The 15,386-nt window shown below is 44.4% G+C and overlaps 1 long non-coding RNA gene across 1 annotated transcript; it reads right to left on the bottom strand.

Annotated features, from left to right (window-relative positions):
• Positions 1-2,278: 2,278 nt before the first annotated feature.
• Positions 2,279-14,705, bottom strand: LOC115399726 (uncharacterized). Its single transcript, XR_003932715.1, has 3 exons — positions 14,628-14,705; positions 2,626-2,637; positions 2,279-2,295 (listed from the first exon to the last, which is right to left on the bottom strand). It is a non-coding gene; the product is annotated as an uncharacterized LOC115399726 (long non-coding RNA).
• Between the last annotated feature and the right edge of the window lie 681 nt (positions 14,706-15,386).

Raw genomic sequence — 15,386 nt, 5'->3', positions numbered from 1 at the left:
TAATTAGTAACTGGAATTAAACTGGAACCTCACTGATTATTTTAAACAATCCATCCACAATAATTTTTTTTTACTGCAGGAAGACTCAGTGACTCAGAGACTGAAATAAGGAACGCCTCTCGCGGGCAGCTGAAAAAAACTGGGTTTTTGGGGGATCAAAAACGCATATATAACAGCATTTTGCCACAGTTATACCTATTAAAGACTGTAAAAACACATTAGGCTACTGCATTACACCTACAGTAGCAAGATTGCAATAACTCATGATCAGCTTGATCTGTTTGTATTTGAGGCCTACAGTGAGACAGTTATCAGTCAAGTATCATCCATCATGGACAGCAGCTCTCAGCCACTGCACCGGACGGTAGAGCAGCTCAGCAGCTCCTTCAGTGGAGACTGAGACCCTCAGAGCAGGAAGGAGCTACCACAGGCCTCTCATCCCCACCGTGTCAGACTGTACAGTTCTACTGTGTAGAATATGTGCAATAATCCTGGATATTATAATATCCTGCACCCCCCCTTTAAGAAATTCAGCAACACTTTATCATCCATTCACTCTGCTGTATCCAGTAACTCCGCTAAAACATATTGTACATATTATATCATACTGTATAATTATATATTTCATCGTATATTGCATATTGTATTGTATATATTGTATATATTATATATTTCCAGTTATATTTTTAAAGGTGCATTAAGGAGTTTTACAACCTTAAAAATACTTATTTTCCACCATAAATATGTTACACATTTTTAATGATGTGTACAATGTGTCCTGACATATTCATTACCAGTACCTCTAACAGTGCTAAATTGTCACTTGAAAGTCACAGTGCCGGTCCGGCTCCAGAATTTTTTTGGGGAGAATTTGAAAGGAATGACGTAATGCGCGCTCCGGCTTGTTAAGTTTCGATTTGTCCGCCATTACTCCGCCAGATGATTAGTGAGCAACAACTGAGCAGGAGCTTCCAGAAAGTCAGAACAGACTGGCTTCTAGCACTGCCACAGCTCCACACAGACTCCACCAGGTAAAAGACACTTAAATCTTACTTGAGCGCTACTAAACGAGCGAAGACGGAGTTCCCCTCTTCCGTGCACGCGAGCCACAGGGACGAGTTTTTCACTAAGCTGCATTACGCCCAAGGCCTGCAGGGGGTGCTGTTGCGCTTAAAACGTGCAAACTCCTTAAGGCACCTTTAAGATTCAGGTTGTACATACAGTCAGATCTTCATTGTCTTTAGCTTCTATTATCAATCCTAGTATGATTTGCACTGTTACTTGTTAATTATTGCACCATTCATTACTTTTGCATCCTGCTGTGGGTTCTATGAGCCGATACACCTGTAAATTTCTCCACTGTGAGATTAATAAAGTCTTCTATTCTATTCTATTCTATTCTATTCTATTCTATTCTATTCTATATTTATTGCTAATTGTGCAAAATTACATCAAACCGCTGCTGTCTCTTCTGGATTTTAATATGTTCTTTTTGTATTTTCAACTAAAAAAGTGCAAAATCAAAACTAAAAAACCTTCTGAACAGAAAAACCAACAAGGTGCTGTTTCTAAACTGAAAACACTCCACAGTCTGCAGCAGCAGACACAAATCAATGAACTAAACATAATATATCCGATATACAAACTCACTTGTCTCTGGGAGCCATGCTGAGCTGCTTTAATGTTTTTGATTTACTTCTTCCCGTGCGCTCTGTGATGAAACTGACTACTGGCCAATGAGCTGCCGTAGCCTACATTGGTCTTTTTTTGACCAATGAGATACGAGTGATTCTGTGTTGTCGAGCCGTGTTTGTCAGCTCATTGGTCACAGATCGTCAGAGAGCCAGTGAACAATTTACCGTAAGGTTTCATCAAAAAGTGCATGTTCCATTGCTCACGTTTTGACTCTCACAAAAATACGGAACCAAGTGCGTTCCTTTTCAGCTCAATACGGAACGCACACTTTTACGCCCAAATACGTAACGATTCTGTTTTTCAAGGAACGGTTGGCAACTCTACCTGAAGGTGATGTGAGAGATCACAGTCCTGTAAACTCGTGGTTAGCAAGAGAACGCTGAACTAGCAGTTAGCTTCTGTTTGTAAAGAGCTGAATGGAATTCAAGATAACATCCAGATTATAGAGCATCTGTTTTTTTTTTTAGATTTTATTTCGGCCATAAAGCATACATGTCAGATAAGTTATGTATGCATACATATACATATACACTCACATACATAGACATACACAGACATATATATGTATATCTTCTGTATATATATCTTCCTCCTCTAACACTTACAATGGTACATTAATAGATATATGTCACATTTTCAACAGCCTCATTAACCTGACAAATCTCTTTTGAGATCTCTTTTGAACTCTTTTAATGTGAACAAAACTCTTTTAAATAATTTTTACGGCTCGTTTATTGAGAGTTTACTCACATTTTCTTTTATCTGTTGGTTTCAATCCTTGTCTGTGAGGGACAAAAACAAACTGCAGAACATTGTCAAGACCTGCTCTAAAATCACAGGTGTTAAACTGAGGGACTGTCATTCTCTGTGGGAGCAGCAGGTGCTGAGTAAAGCCCACAGCATCTTGGCTCAGCCTCTTCATCCTCTGACTCCAGAGTTTATCTTGATGCCTTCTGGACGCCGGTATTATGCTCCAGCTAGGAAAACTAATCGTTTTTCAAACTCTTTCGTGCCTTCTGCAATCAAATTATTGAATTCCAGCTCCTAAATTGTTTATTGTATTGCTTGTTTTAATATCGTTCAACCTGAGTTCCACTTGTGGTTAAACTGGACTGTCTCATGTTGTATTTACGTGTGAAACGACTCGAGATGTGCTGCAAACAAATTGCCCTTTGGGATTAATAAAGTTTTCTGAATCTGAATCTGAATCTGAAATCTATTTCTTAATCTTTAGACACTGTCTCTAACTTTTTATGTCTGAAAAACTGTTCCTAAACGTTTTTATGGTGTGAATGTTTCAGTTCAGATGTTTGAAAAGTTTGACGGAAGTGTGATAAATTATGAGATTTAGGATGAAAACCATGAATAATTTACTGAAATCCTGTAACTGGAGTGTACAAACAAGAGAGGAACAAAGTATTTTAAGGTGTCTATGAAATGTTCTGTTCAGAGATCCACTTTAAAAGCATACCCCCCCCCCCCCCCCCCCCCCCCCCCTCGTCTGGCCTTTTTCTTACCTCTGTGTAACCCCCAAACACACACACACACACACACACACACACACACGCTCTAATGACACTAATTACAAGCAATTACTCGACAGATCTGCTTCTGCAGCCTCCAGCTGTTTGCAGCATGTCGGTTCCTTTCCGAGCGGAGAGCCGAGAACTCACACTGAGCCCACAGGAATCGAACAATGCCCACCGTCACCCCGAGACGTCCCCGACCGTCACATACCTGCCTCTTCCAACCAACTGAGCATGTTTCAGGAGGTTCTGCTGAAGCGCCGGCACTTGAGGGAACTCGCTGGAACATTTCAGGTTCTTTGAATGTCTGTGGATTGTTGGAGTCATTTTCCTTCAGGGCCCACATGCATCTTGAGGGGGCTGCAGTGGGGGAAAAGTGCCAGAACAACTTTTAAATGAAAACTTTTGAGGAAATCTTTAGGCAGATTGTGAAAATTTTCACAATTACTGCAGAAAATGATCACAGCATCTTCATAGAGCCTGTTTTAATCATGAAAAATAAGATGAAAACTCAAAAAAACCAGAGCAGGGACAGAACATCAGGTTGGATTGTTACTATGGTGACTGTCAACTAACACGGGCAAGTCCAGGAGAGTCTGGACTGGAACCAGGACCAGGACCAGGACCAGGACCAGGAGAATCTGGCCTGGCAGTCATGACACTTTGGAGGAGAAGTTGTTCTTGTTGTTCGTCTACTGAGCACGTGCAGAACTATAACCAGTAGCAGCGATTCAGAAAGAAGCATTTTCGCCCGTCTACAAAATGACGGAGTCGGAGCGTTTTCAAAATGTTCCACCTTAGAGGCCATTTTCAAAAAGCTGCTCTTCCAGATTTCAAGCTTTTCTTTGTTGTGGCGTGGCGTATACGAGATGAAAATGTTTCCATTTTAACAGAAACCAAACGGCTACGACAGAATACGACGACAATCTCAACACCAATCCGATTTCCCCAGACCTGTCCGACTCGCCCTGACAGACGCCTCCGCTACACGTTCAGCGGCGTGTATCTGAAACGCTGCTCTCAGTGTTTGGTTCAAACACAGCAGACCACACACCGGCTTCACCTGGAGGCGTTCCTCATCCTCACGAGACATTAATCTGATCGGAGCCGCTCTCATTATCAGATCAGGTTCACAGAGAACATCAGTCACCCACACACTCCCGGAGTGTGTACACACACCGAAAACAGTCCCAGATTATGGGGATTTGTGAGCTTTATTGGGGGATTTAGCATTATCCAAACTCTTGTTCTCTCCAGTGAATAACAGCTCTGTTACTGTTCCACTAAACTCCTGTCTACAGCGGGAGGACGTCCTCATTGGTCCTGAGCAGGGTCGCACGTTAGCAAAGTAACTGATTACTCTCATTAGTGAATTAGCAAGTGTCACAATTAGGGGGAGTCACAAGGAGTTATTGCTTGTTATTTTGTGTAAATAATAATAATAATAATAATAATAATAATAATAATAATAATAATAATAATAATAATAATAATAATAATGCTGAGATGAGCATTACCAACTTTACATATGTCATTATCTGATATGGTGATTTAGTTATGGAATTAGAATTATGGATATAATATATTGGTCCAGTCTTATTCAGTTGGTTTGTCATGACTCCCAGTCCCAGTTGGTATTGTCCACCTGCTGACCTACTGACCATGTGCAGAAGAACTCTTCACTACAGTCGTGGTGTACAGGCGCAGTAGCAGCGGCTAACCGAAAGTTGCATTTCCCCCCGTTTCCATGGAGACGGAATCGGAGCATTTTTGAAAAGTTTCAGCTTGGAAGCTGAAAGTTTTCAGCGCCTCTAACACTGTTGTTGTGTAAACAGCAGTTTTCAAAACACAATGAAAGTTTTCCATTTTAAAATCTGCAGGCTACGCTCTGCTATCAGCCTCGACCCTTACATCTGAGACCTGGAACTCCAACAGTCTGGTCTCATTCCGGGACCACAGAGGACACGAACTGCTGAACCCAGGAGGAAACCCTGCTGCTGACTTCAGTTTCACCGAGGTTGAAGTCTGGAGGCGCTCAGTGGCCCCCCCTGAGCTAACATTAGCGGTGAAGCGGTCTCCAACCACACGGTTGACTGGAGGCCTGAACCCTCCACGCCGCTGGGATCTAATCCTGTTAAGGAGGAAAGAGACAATTACTCTGCTTTGCTATGGTTCAGCGCTCAGATCCGCTCCCGCCGAGCGCTCCGAGCAAAAACAGCCACCTCTGCCGCCAAACGACTGCAGGAGAGCGCGCTGTACAAACACGCTCCGCGCTCGGCTCGGCATGCCCCGGCCTCAGCGCCGCTGGTCCATTAACGTCTGCGACTCACTGAATCACACTGAAGGCTCGAACATCACACTTCAAACACTCCCACATGTCTGAGCATTTACCGCCATGAGACCGCCCGCAACCCTCCGTCCGTCCAATCATGAGCAGACGGCTCATAAGGGGGAAGCGAACCATGATTTAAGAAGGACATTATGCTAATGCTAGAGTGTCAATGCTAAAGGCTAATGCTACAGTGGAACACCATCGTCAGGACTGAGCGAGTTCAGGTTTCAAGGAGGCTCCTCTTCCAGTAAACAGGAGCTTCAAGAAGCAGTAACAGAGCTAGCAAAACAGCTTTGGATTATGCTAATGCTAACAGTCAACAGGTTGAGCACAGGGGCCTCCTGCAGCTGTTCAGGCGTTTTAATGTATAGTCGAAAGTAGGGCTTTAACAGAAACGTTGACTTGTCGACTCATCGACTCCCGTCGCACAAGTCGACGTAAACTTGGAGGAGTCGCCAAGTCGCAGGTTATTGTCTCTCTCACCCGACAGCTCAGCCTTCATCCAGCATGTGGACGCGCTCATCTCTCTCCATGAAAACATGAAGCTGCAGCCCAAGAATGAGAGGGAAGATGACCCAGAGTAGGATTACTAAACTGAGTGTAATCTAAGAATATTACAGCAATAAGGATTAATTTTTTTTTACCCTTTATCTTTAGAGGCTGGCAAGTTTTTTTTTTTTTTTTCAAGTTGAAGTTGGTTTCTAATTGGTGCCTATTTGCTGTTCTGCTTAAAAGTTTCCATTTATTTCACGTTGAAAACTGTTGTCTAAGTAATGTTCCGTGAACCACACAAGCAAAACCAGTATTAGATTACAATTTTGACAGCATTGGGTTTTGATTATTTTGTTTTTTATTTCATTAAGACAACGAGCTCTTTTTTTCCCAAACGCGATGCGGACACGCATGGCGGCGTCTCGCTGCCGCTGCCTGAAGCTTTAATTGCACTTTGTGTTGTGCAGTTAAATTTAAAAGAAACTCCAGGTCTTAGTCTTTGCTTTGTTGGGGTAAAATCTCAGAAGGACAGTTGATGCTTGGGTCTAGTTTGCGTTTGCGCACCACCGTGCTGCACGCCGTTTCTCCCACTACACTACTGGGCTCAGCTGTGAGCGTTCCGTGCAGGCCACTGATCCACGCATCCTCGAGAAGCTTTTCCGGCTCCAGACTGTTTGTCTTCTCCTTTATTACAGATTGTTTATAAAAAATGAGGCACATACATTGTCAATATATTATCATTTAGTGTTAGAATTTGTTTTGGGCTTTTTTTCTGTTTCTGAATCGCGGGGCGGCGCCCGAGCGATTAGGCTCGTTGCAGTGAATTTTAATACAAGTTGCTCACTGCTGGACAGCTGTGTGTCCGTGTTATCCCCCGTCAAAGTGACGACGTCATTACCACTTGTCGACTCGACTTCGACTTTACTGACGGATAAGTCGACTTGAAAAAAACTGAAGTCGTTAACGCCCTAATCGAAAGAGTGAAAAATCTTAATTGTTCAAACTGAAAATGTAGAAACTTAATTCCTGTTTATAGCTGCGACAGTTGAGCTGAAGATTAATCATAAACTCTGAATATGATAGCGAAAGATGTGCTAAAGGTGAAGCTAACAGCTGCTAATGCTAATGCAAACTGTGCGCTGGAAGAAGTGGAAGAAGGTTTTGTTGTTTCTGACTTGTTTCCACCCCGTTCTCACAACACACAGACGGAAAATCAGGGCGCTTTGGTGTGTTTTTGTGGAGACAGATCGCGGGTGGAGCTCAAACACACAAATGCTGCTAATCACCACTTGTCAGAGCACCGAGTTTGATTCCCAAAGCCGGATGTGCGTGATCCCCGGCTCGCCTCGGCCCGGCTTCAAAGCCTCGCCGCCCTCGCCGAGCTCTCGTCTGTCTGCAGGAGCTTTGTCTCCGCCACGCCCGGTCATGTCTGCCGCTCTCGGCGTGGGCCACGGCTCCCCTGGAGGGCGCCAGAGAGCGGCGGGGGGCTGGAGGCGGCCGGGGGGTCGGGGCGCTGCCTTTTCCCAGCTTGAAACAGGTGGAGGGTAGAACCGGTATAAAAAAAACATTTTGAAAAGTGAACAGAAACAAAAGAAAGATTAAAAAAAAGTTCAGAGAGATTAAAGATGAAGAGATTTATCAGTATTTAGCTTTATGGAAAATACAAGAAACTACATAAAACTGATGTCTTGACACAGATATGAACTTCTTGCCATAGTTTCTCTGAGCATGTGTGTGTGTGTGTGTGTGTGTGTGTGTGTGTGTGTGTGTGTGTGTGTGTTGGGGGGTGTTGGTCGGGGCGGAGGGGGGGTGGGGCGGTATGGCACCCTGGTGCACATTGTTCAGATGATTGACAGCTGCAGGAACCCGCCTGGCAGTCAAGTACCAGCTGTGAGGAACCCCCAGCCCCGGATTGACAGGCTGTCAATCAAACTCTGGGCTGGGGGTCCGGGTGTAGGGGGGGGTGGGGGTGGCGGTGGGGGGGTGGGGGCTGCAGCATCCTCCGTCCTCCGTCCGCCGCGCTCCAGGATGGATGGCGCCCGGCCGCTGCTAACTCGATGCTAAAGCGATTAGCCGGCGGTAGTCATATTTCTGCTTGTCCCCGAGCGGCTCATTAATCACAGTGAAGGGTGGGGTGGGTGGGGGGTGGAGGGGGGGCATGGCTACCTGTCACACCGTCCAACAACATCACTGACTTCAACTTCTGCCCTCCTGCTTTCTCCTCTTTCTCTGCTCTTTTTGTCCCCCCCCCCTCCTCCTCCCCCCTGAAGAAAAGAAATGAAAGGAAGACAGAAGCTCAGGGGGAAGGAAGGAATGCATTGAGCGAACACTTCAGTCGGGTTGGAGTATCTTTGTGTCCTCGTGGGAGCTGCAAGTGTCAGCGACAGAGGAGGAGGAGAAGAAGACGAAGAATCTTTGACTCGGCTTGTTTTTCTTCCTCACCTGACCCGGGAGTCGACCCGGGCGCCCGTCTGATGAGTGAAACTGGTGACCCCATCACTGCCCCCTCCCTCCCTGTAGTCTGCGGCTTTTCATCACACATTACTTCATTGGTTGATGTTCTGCCGACTCTGCCGACTGTTTGTCAGACTGACTTCACTCCGCTCAGACTCCTCCTCCTCTTCATCTGGACCGCTCTGCTTCGGTTCTGCTTCGGTCTGGATCTGGACTCTCAAAAGTTTATTTAGTCCAGCTCAGGGGAACACAATGATCTGCTTTAGTTGAAATATCCAAGGCCCAGAGTTCAGCATGCACTATATTTTTTTGTGCATAGCATATAATCAACAGCATATTTTTATCACATAAAGATATGCTATCTGGCCAAATACTACTAGATTTTAATTTTCATAATAAAAAAAAAAAAAAAAAAAAAATAGTAAAATAAACCTGTGACCTGGAGCTGATCAGTCTCAGTCTCAAAGGAATCAGATGAAGCCGTCAGAACGGGGACATCAGGTGGATCCTGGACTGTGGTGGTGGGGGGGGGGGGGGGGGGGGGTGCAGGGAACTGATTCGGGTCCATGTAGCAGATCTGGATCCAGGGGACAGACCAGGGTCTTTGGGGCAGGTCAGGATCTGGGGGAGCAGGTCTGAGGAGGGAGTTCTCGCAGTCGAGTCAGAGGGCGAGCGGGCCGAACGCTGACGGGGCCGCAGGCAGCAGTTTCCTTTCAGGGCTCTGACCTCTGACCTCTGACCTCGTGGCGTCTCGTCAGCACTGCTGCTGTTGTTGTGTTGTGTTGTTGTGTTGTGTTGTTGTTGTGCTTTGTGTTGTTTCTGACCTGGTTCACGGTCCGTCTCAGAGCTCCTCTCTCTCCTGGTACTTCGGATCTGTTCAATCCATCTGAAACGGAGCCGTGTGACCTCCGAGGCCCCCCGGTACTGCCGGTACCGCCGGGAGAACCACACAGTCACGTGGAAACACAGCGTTAGCTTTAGGACCGTCTGTCACATCCTGCAGCCTCGCAACACGAAGCCAACCGACCACAGACGACCTGAACGAACGCGAGACGTCACACTGACGGGAAACGGACTCTGACCGGATTGTCTGGTGACTTAGTGCTTTTCCACGGGCCAATCAAAACAGGCGAAGGCAGGTTCACCAGGATGAGTGACTTCAAACCAACACAAGAATTCTATATGGTCTAAAAACACTTTTACCAGGGATTCTGCTTCCAGGTCACCAAACGATGGCAGCTTAGATTGTGGGCTCCAGACCGAAATCGAAAATTACCTCGGAAAAGTCAAAGAAGACAGAAACTACTTCTACTGTTCTCGAGATGAGAACACGTCAGGATATTCAGGATTCCAGGATGGAAAGAAGTGGGTCTAAAGCCAACGGTCGACAGGGCTCCGCCCTCACCTGGCCCACCTGGAGCCAAAACAAAAAAAGGTTCAGAACAAAAGAAGAAGTGATCCACTTGGCCTGGCAGAAAAAAGGTTTTCTTTTAGATGCTCTCAAGATAAGCCTTGATCATGATAACGCTCCAGCAATTCTGCACAAAAGGAAAACATGCAGGGGCACAACGAGTTTTAAAAGAAAACCATAAAAAGCTTCCAGACTCTTTATCCGGCGCGGCTGAGCGTTCTCTACGATGAAGGGCAGATGACCTCTGACACCGCGGAAGAGGCGAGTCGCGGTCGGCTGGTGAAAGTGATTGAGCAGCCAGCTTCTCTGTGGGACAGGATTCAGCCAGGATCCGGGGGGCCATGGACCAAGCAGAGCTTCAAGCTAAAGAGGCAAGCGTTCAGAGCCGAGGAATCAGGTTGACTTTATTTTAATTTGGTTAAAGAGAAGAAATAAATGTAACAGATATAAGTAAAGAACTGCTGACACTCGGTCTGGACATCAGGACCTTGTTTTGACTGAATGGTTGCCGTCCCTGTGGAGGATCCCGTCGTCCTGCAGGAGCAGATAAACTCCCTCAAATCAGCAGCAGGTCAGAAAATGGACCTTAGGGCTGAAAGTTATCGTTCACTCTTTTCTTTTCTTCCGTTTGAAATAGGGAGTGTTTAGAGATTCAAGGTTTCTAGCAGAAAAAGCCTACATGGAAAGGGAAGCGGTTGAAACTGTTTCCTTTGATGTGAACGGAGTCTTGAATCATATCAAGAGGAGTGAAACTGTCACAAAATCAAAATGTGAAAAAGCAGAGATTGCCTTCCTCCAACAAAACCACCTCAATTAGAACACGTAAAACTAAAAAGGTAGGGCTTTAAATATGTTTTCTCTTCTTCCTACACAGGACACCAGAGAGGCGTGGCTGTACTAATATACACTCTATTTCAAATACTCTGAACTACGACCGCGTTTCAGCAGAAGACGAGGAAGGAAGGTTAATTAAAATCACAGGGAAAATAGAAGGGCTTGAAATAACGCTCAGAAATGCTGCTGTACCTCCGGGAAGTGACTGACTCTCTACAGACGTGTATTTAATTCAATGGTGAACTCTCAGGGAGTGGTAATCTGTGGAGGGGATCTCAATTTTCACCTAAATATATGAAACCCAACAAAACAAGAAAACACGGTAGTCAAGGAGGTAAAGTTGCTATTGGAAGAACTGGGAATCATATTCGGGCCAGCACAGTGTTTATTTGAGAATAAACTGCTTCTTTGAGTTCAATAATGAACGTTTCAGAGAAAAAGACTGTAAAACTAAGAGAACTGATCTTTCAGACCACAGCCTCGTTTCACTTTCTGTCAGCTTAAAGAAGGCAGAAAAGTACAGTGGAAGTTCAACTCAAACATGTCAAATGATTCAAATCTGAGAAGAAAACTAAAGGAGGACTTAGAGAACCACCTAGACTTGAAATATACAGAGGCGGTGATTTATACAGTGATGCTCTGAAAGCCGTGATGAAGGGAAAGATCATTCTGAAGACATTATGAGAAACAAAAAGAAAGGGGCAAAAATCAGCTGATCTCCAACAAACATCAAAACAATTACAAAAGATCGATAGTAATGAAAGTAATCCAAAACTAAAGAAGAAACAAAAAAATAATGTTAAATGTGAAACAGAAAAAATGTATATACAAGACAGAAATAAAAATATTTCCCTCAAGCAAAAATACTTTGAAATTGGGAGTAAATCTACTAAATTATTAGTGTCCAACTTTTTTACCAATGTTAACAAACGATGGGTGTTCCTGTGTAGAACTTTGGCTAAATTTAGTTTGAGAGAGATTCTTATTTCATTCATATGATCCTTGTACGATAAACCAAGAGCCGTGTTAAGATCGAAGGGAATCTCTCTGGCGCCTCCTACTGGAGGGTGGAACACGGCAGCGATGCCCCATTTGCCCCTTCTTTTTGTCCTTTATATTGAGACTCTCGATAAAAAGAGATAAAAGAGAGAGAGAGATAAAAAGAACTACGGTCGCCGGGAATGAGCAACAAGTTTCACTGTTTGCAGATGATGTTCTGATTTTTTTTGGAGGAGCCTGAAGAATCATTTGAGAAGCTGATGTCAGTATCAAATGTATTTGGGATGTTTTCCAGTTATAAACTAAACATATCTAAAACTCAGGGGATGATTCTGAACTGTAGCATCTTGGGAACTCTTAAGGAAAAGCTTAGGCTTGACTGGGACGCCGTCTCTTTAAAATATGTTGGTATTGTTCTCACAAAGAACATTTTGAAACTGTCACAAGCAAACTATGACACATTATTCATAATAAAATAAAATCAGTTATACAAGACGGAACCTTGTTCCCTTTAGAAACTTGAATTCCTGGATTATAGCAGTGAGAATGACTATACCTCCCTGATTAATGTACTTGTTCAGAACGTTACCAACTGAAGTGAGCGACAGTCACTGCTTACAGTGGGATCAATGGAAATCTCTGGCTTTGTATGGCAGGGAAAAAACCAAGAACACGCAATACTGTTCTACAATTAAGAAAATAAAAAAGTGGAGCAATGTCACCTTGTTTGCAATAATATTTCTATGCTTCTAAAATTGAACCTTTATGGCATTGGTGTATTTTAGCCTTTAGATCTCAATGGAAATCAATAGAACTCATCCTGCCACCAAAATCTCCCTTGAAAGCGACTATTACAGACAAAAGATTGGCAGATATCGATAAATAAGATTTATCAGCATACCTTTACACATAAAGTATCACTATATAAGTAATCTCTGCAGGCCAAGGTTGGCTTGAGACTTCTTCAGGTTCCTCCAAATGCATGATTATTGAATGCAAGAAATGAAAATACCTTAAAATTAAAAACAAGCTGAGCAGGAAGCAGAAACACTTATCTCAGATCAGAATTGGGAATAGGTCTGGATCTTCCAACGGACATCCACCAACTCTGGTCTGGAGGGAACATTGCTGGAAAAACATCACAAGTTTGTTTTTAGGTCTCATTTTCAAGGTAAATACAGACAGGCAAATGTTGGATTTAAAGAGGCGAAGCACTTCCATATACTCCGGGGAGGTTCAGTACTGCTCAATTATTGGTCTGAAAGTCACATCTGGATCCGTTTTACTCCCCGATCCAGGATGACTCCGTGTGACTGCACATACAGGTAGCTTGTGGGAGAAAGTCAACATACCTGATCCTTCCAGGTGAGAACTTTAACCTATTTATTTATCTTGTTTGATTTTAATAAATGTTTTGTTTCCGTTTTTTTTTGTTCAAAATAGGAAAAGGACCAGAATGCAAATGACTGATGAATACAATCATATTGTTTCATGCACCCTTTAAAGGTGCATTAAGGAGTTTTTCAACCTTAAAAATACTTATTTTCCACCATAAATATGTTACACATTTTTAATGATGTGTACAATGTGCCCTGACATATTCATTACCAGTACCTCTAACAGTGCTAAATTGTCACTTGAAAGTCACAGTGCCGGTCCGGCTCCAGAGTTTTTTTGGGGAGAATTTGAAAGGAATGACGTAATGCGCGCTCCGGCTGGTTAGGTTTCATTTTGTCCGCCATTACTCCGCCAGATGCTTAGTGAGCAACAACTGAGAAGGAGCTTCCAGAAAGTCAGAACAGACTGGCTTCTAGCACTGCCACAACTCCACACAGACCCACCAGGGAAAAGACAATTACATTTTACTCGAGAGCTACTAAACGAGCGAAGACAGAGTTCCCCTCTTCCGAGCACGCGAGCCACAGGGACGAGTTTTTCACTAAGCTGCATTACGCCCAAGGCCTGCAGGGGGCGCTGTTTCGCAAAAAACGTGCAAACTCCTTAAGGCACCTTTAAATGAAAATTTAAACAGATAACTGAGACTTTCACTGCTGTTCAAACATCACCTCATGTCCAGGTTAGAGTCCAAGTCTTCTGGTCCTGGATGGACAGACTGGGTGAGGACCTGGACGGATGAAGGGACAGACGGAGAGACTGATTCCAAGACGGTTTGCTCACTATGAGAGAAGCGAAATCAGTGGTTAAAGACCTGAAAACAGAAACACAAACTAAAGTTTAACTTTACGAACCAAATACAGACTTTTTTTTCTTTTTTTGGCTCCAGACATGTTTGGCTGGTTTGGAAATCAAGGTAGTGGAGCTTTGTGATGCATTAAGCACGTTTAATCACTTTAAGCCATGAAGCAGTGTGTGTGTGTGTGTGTGTGTGTGTGTGTGTGTGTGTGTGTGTGTGTGTGTGTGTGTGTGTGTGTGTGTGTGTGTGTGTGTGAGATTTGGGTATCTAATGCCTGTTTTAACCATGTCTGACAGACGATTCATCACCGGGATCTTAACGTGGTTACAGACGAGCGGAGCCAGAAGTGACTGCTTCCAAATATTGGATTTAATGCAGGCTTTTATCCGGACACCTCACAGTCCCAGGAGAGCAAGAACACAAACTACTGTGACCCCCGAGAGACTCAACCTCCCCTAGAACCCCCCCCCCCCCAACACACACACACACACACCCTAATGCTGATGTTACTGCTGTTTAATGAACAGACTTTGAGCTCATCACTCTGCCATCAAGACTCCGAGCAGAACGACGTTCTGCAGGATCAGAGGATCGAAACAAGGAACTGGAACCAAACGTCGTGAGCAGGAAGTCCTGAAGAACTCTCCTCTGAACTAGTGATTAGAGCAGCAGATGGAGAATAAAGATTACAGAGCATCTTCCTCCACTAAAATCCAGATTATAGAGCATCTTCCTCCATCTAACATCCAGGTTATAGAGCGTCTTAATCCCACTGACTGATGTAACTTCAGATGGATTTAATGAGGTTATTTGTGGAGCATCTTCACAAACTTTTGTAAAGTACTTGAAAAGTTGGATTAATAAAATTTCAGAATTACCAGAATAAAAGAAACTGTTAATAAGAGGTAAAATGTAAAATCTGTGAGAGTGAGCGGTTCTCTGTGACAGGCCGGAGCTAATCTCTCCGGTCCTGAATCCTTCCACCCTGCAGGTCGCCGGCCGTCGCTCTGGAGCTGTTTTAATGAATTCCAGCTGCCGCAGACACACATTTCTCCACCATCCATCACCCGGACCAACTCTTCCACTAAATTAGAGTCTCTTTCTCATTAAATCAGCTTCTATTCTGCGGCCAAACTTCCTTCCTCCGCTGCTTTCACCTAGCAGGGGTGAGCGCACTCTCAGCCTCCACCCAATACAATTAGACGGAGGGGATTACCCCCCCACCCCGACCCCCCCACCTCCTCATTGTCCCGGCCGCCTCCCTGCAGCTCGTCTCATCAGTTTGTGTCAGCCGGAGCCCGGCCCAGCTCCTACAGTTAATCCAACTATCCAATTAATGTATTGATAAGGCACCGGGGCCGTTTGGAGATTAAAACCTGTTTGTTTTCAAAAGAGGAATAATCTGCGACACCGAGCTGCTTCAAGGCGGCGCCGAGCCGTTAAAGTGAG

The sequence above is a fragment of the Salarias fasciatus genome, chromosome 13 (genome assembly GCF_902148845.1).
Source record: "Salarias fasciatus chromosome 13, fSalaFa1.1, whole genome shotgun sequence".
NCBI lineage: Eukaryota > Metazoa > Chordata > Actinopteri > Blenniiformes > Blenniidae > Salarias > Salarias fasciatus.
This window is presented reverse-complemented; position numbering and strand designations above follow the sequence as displayed.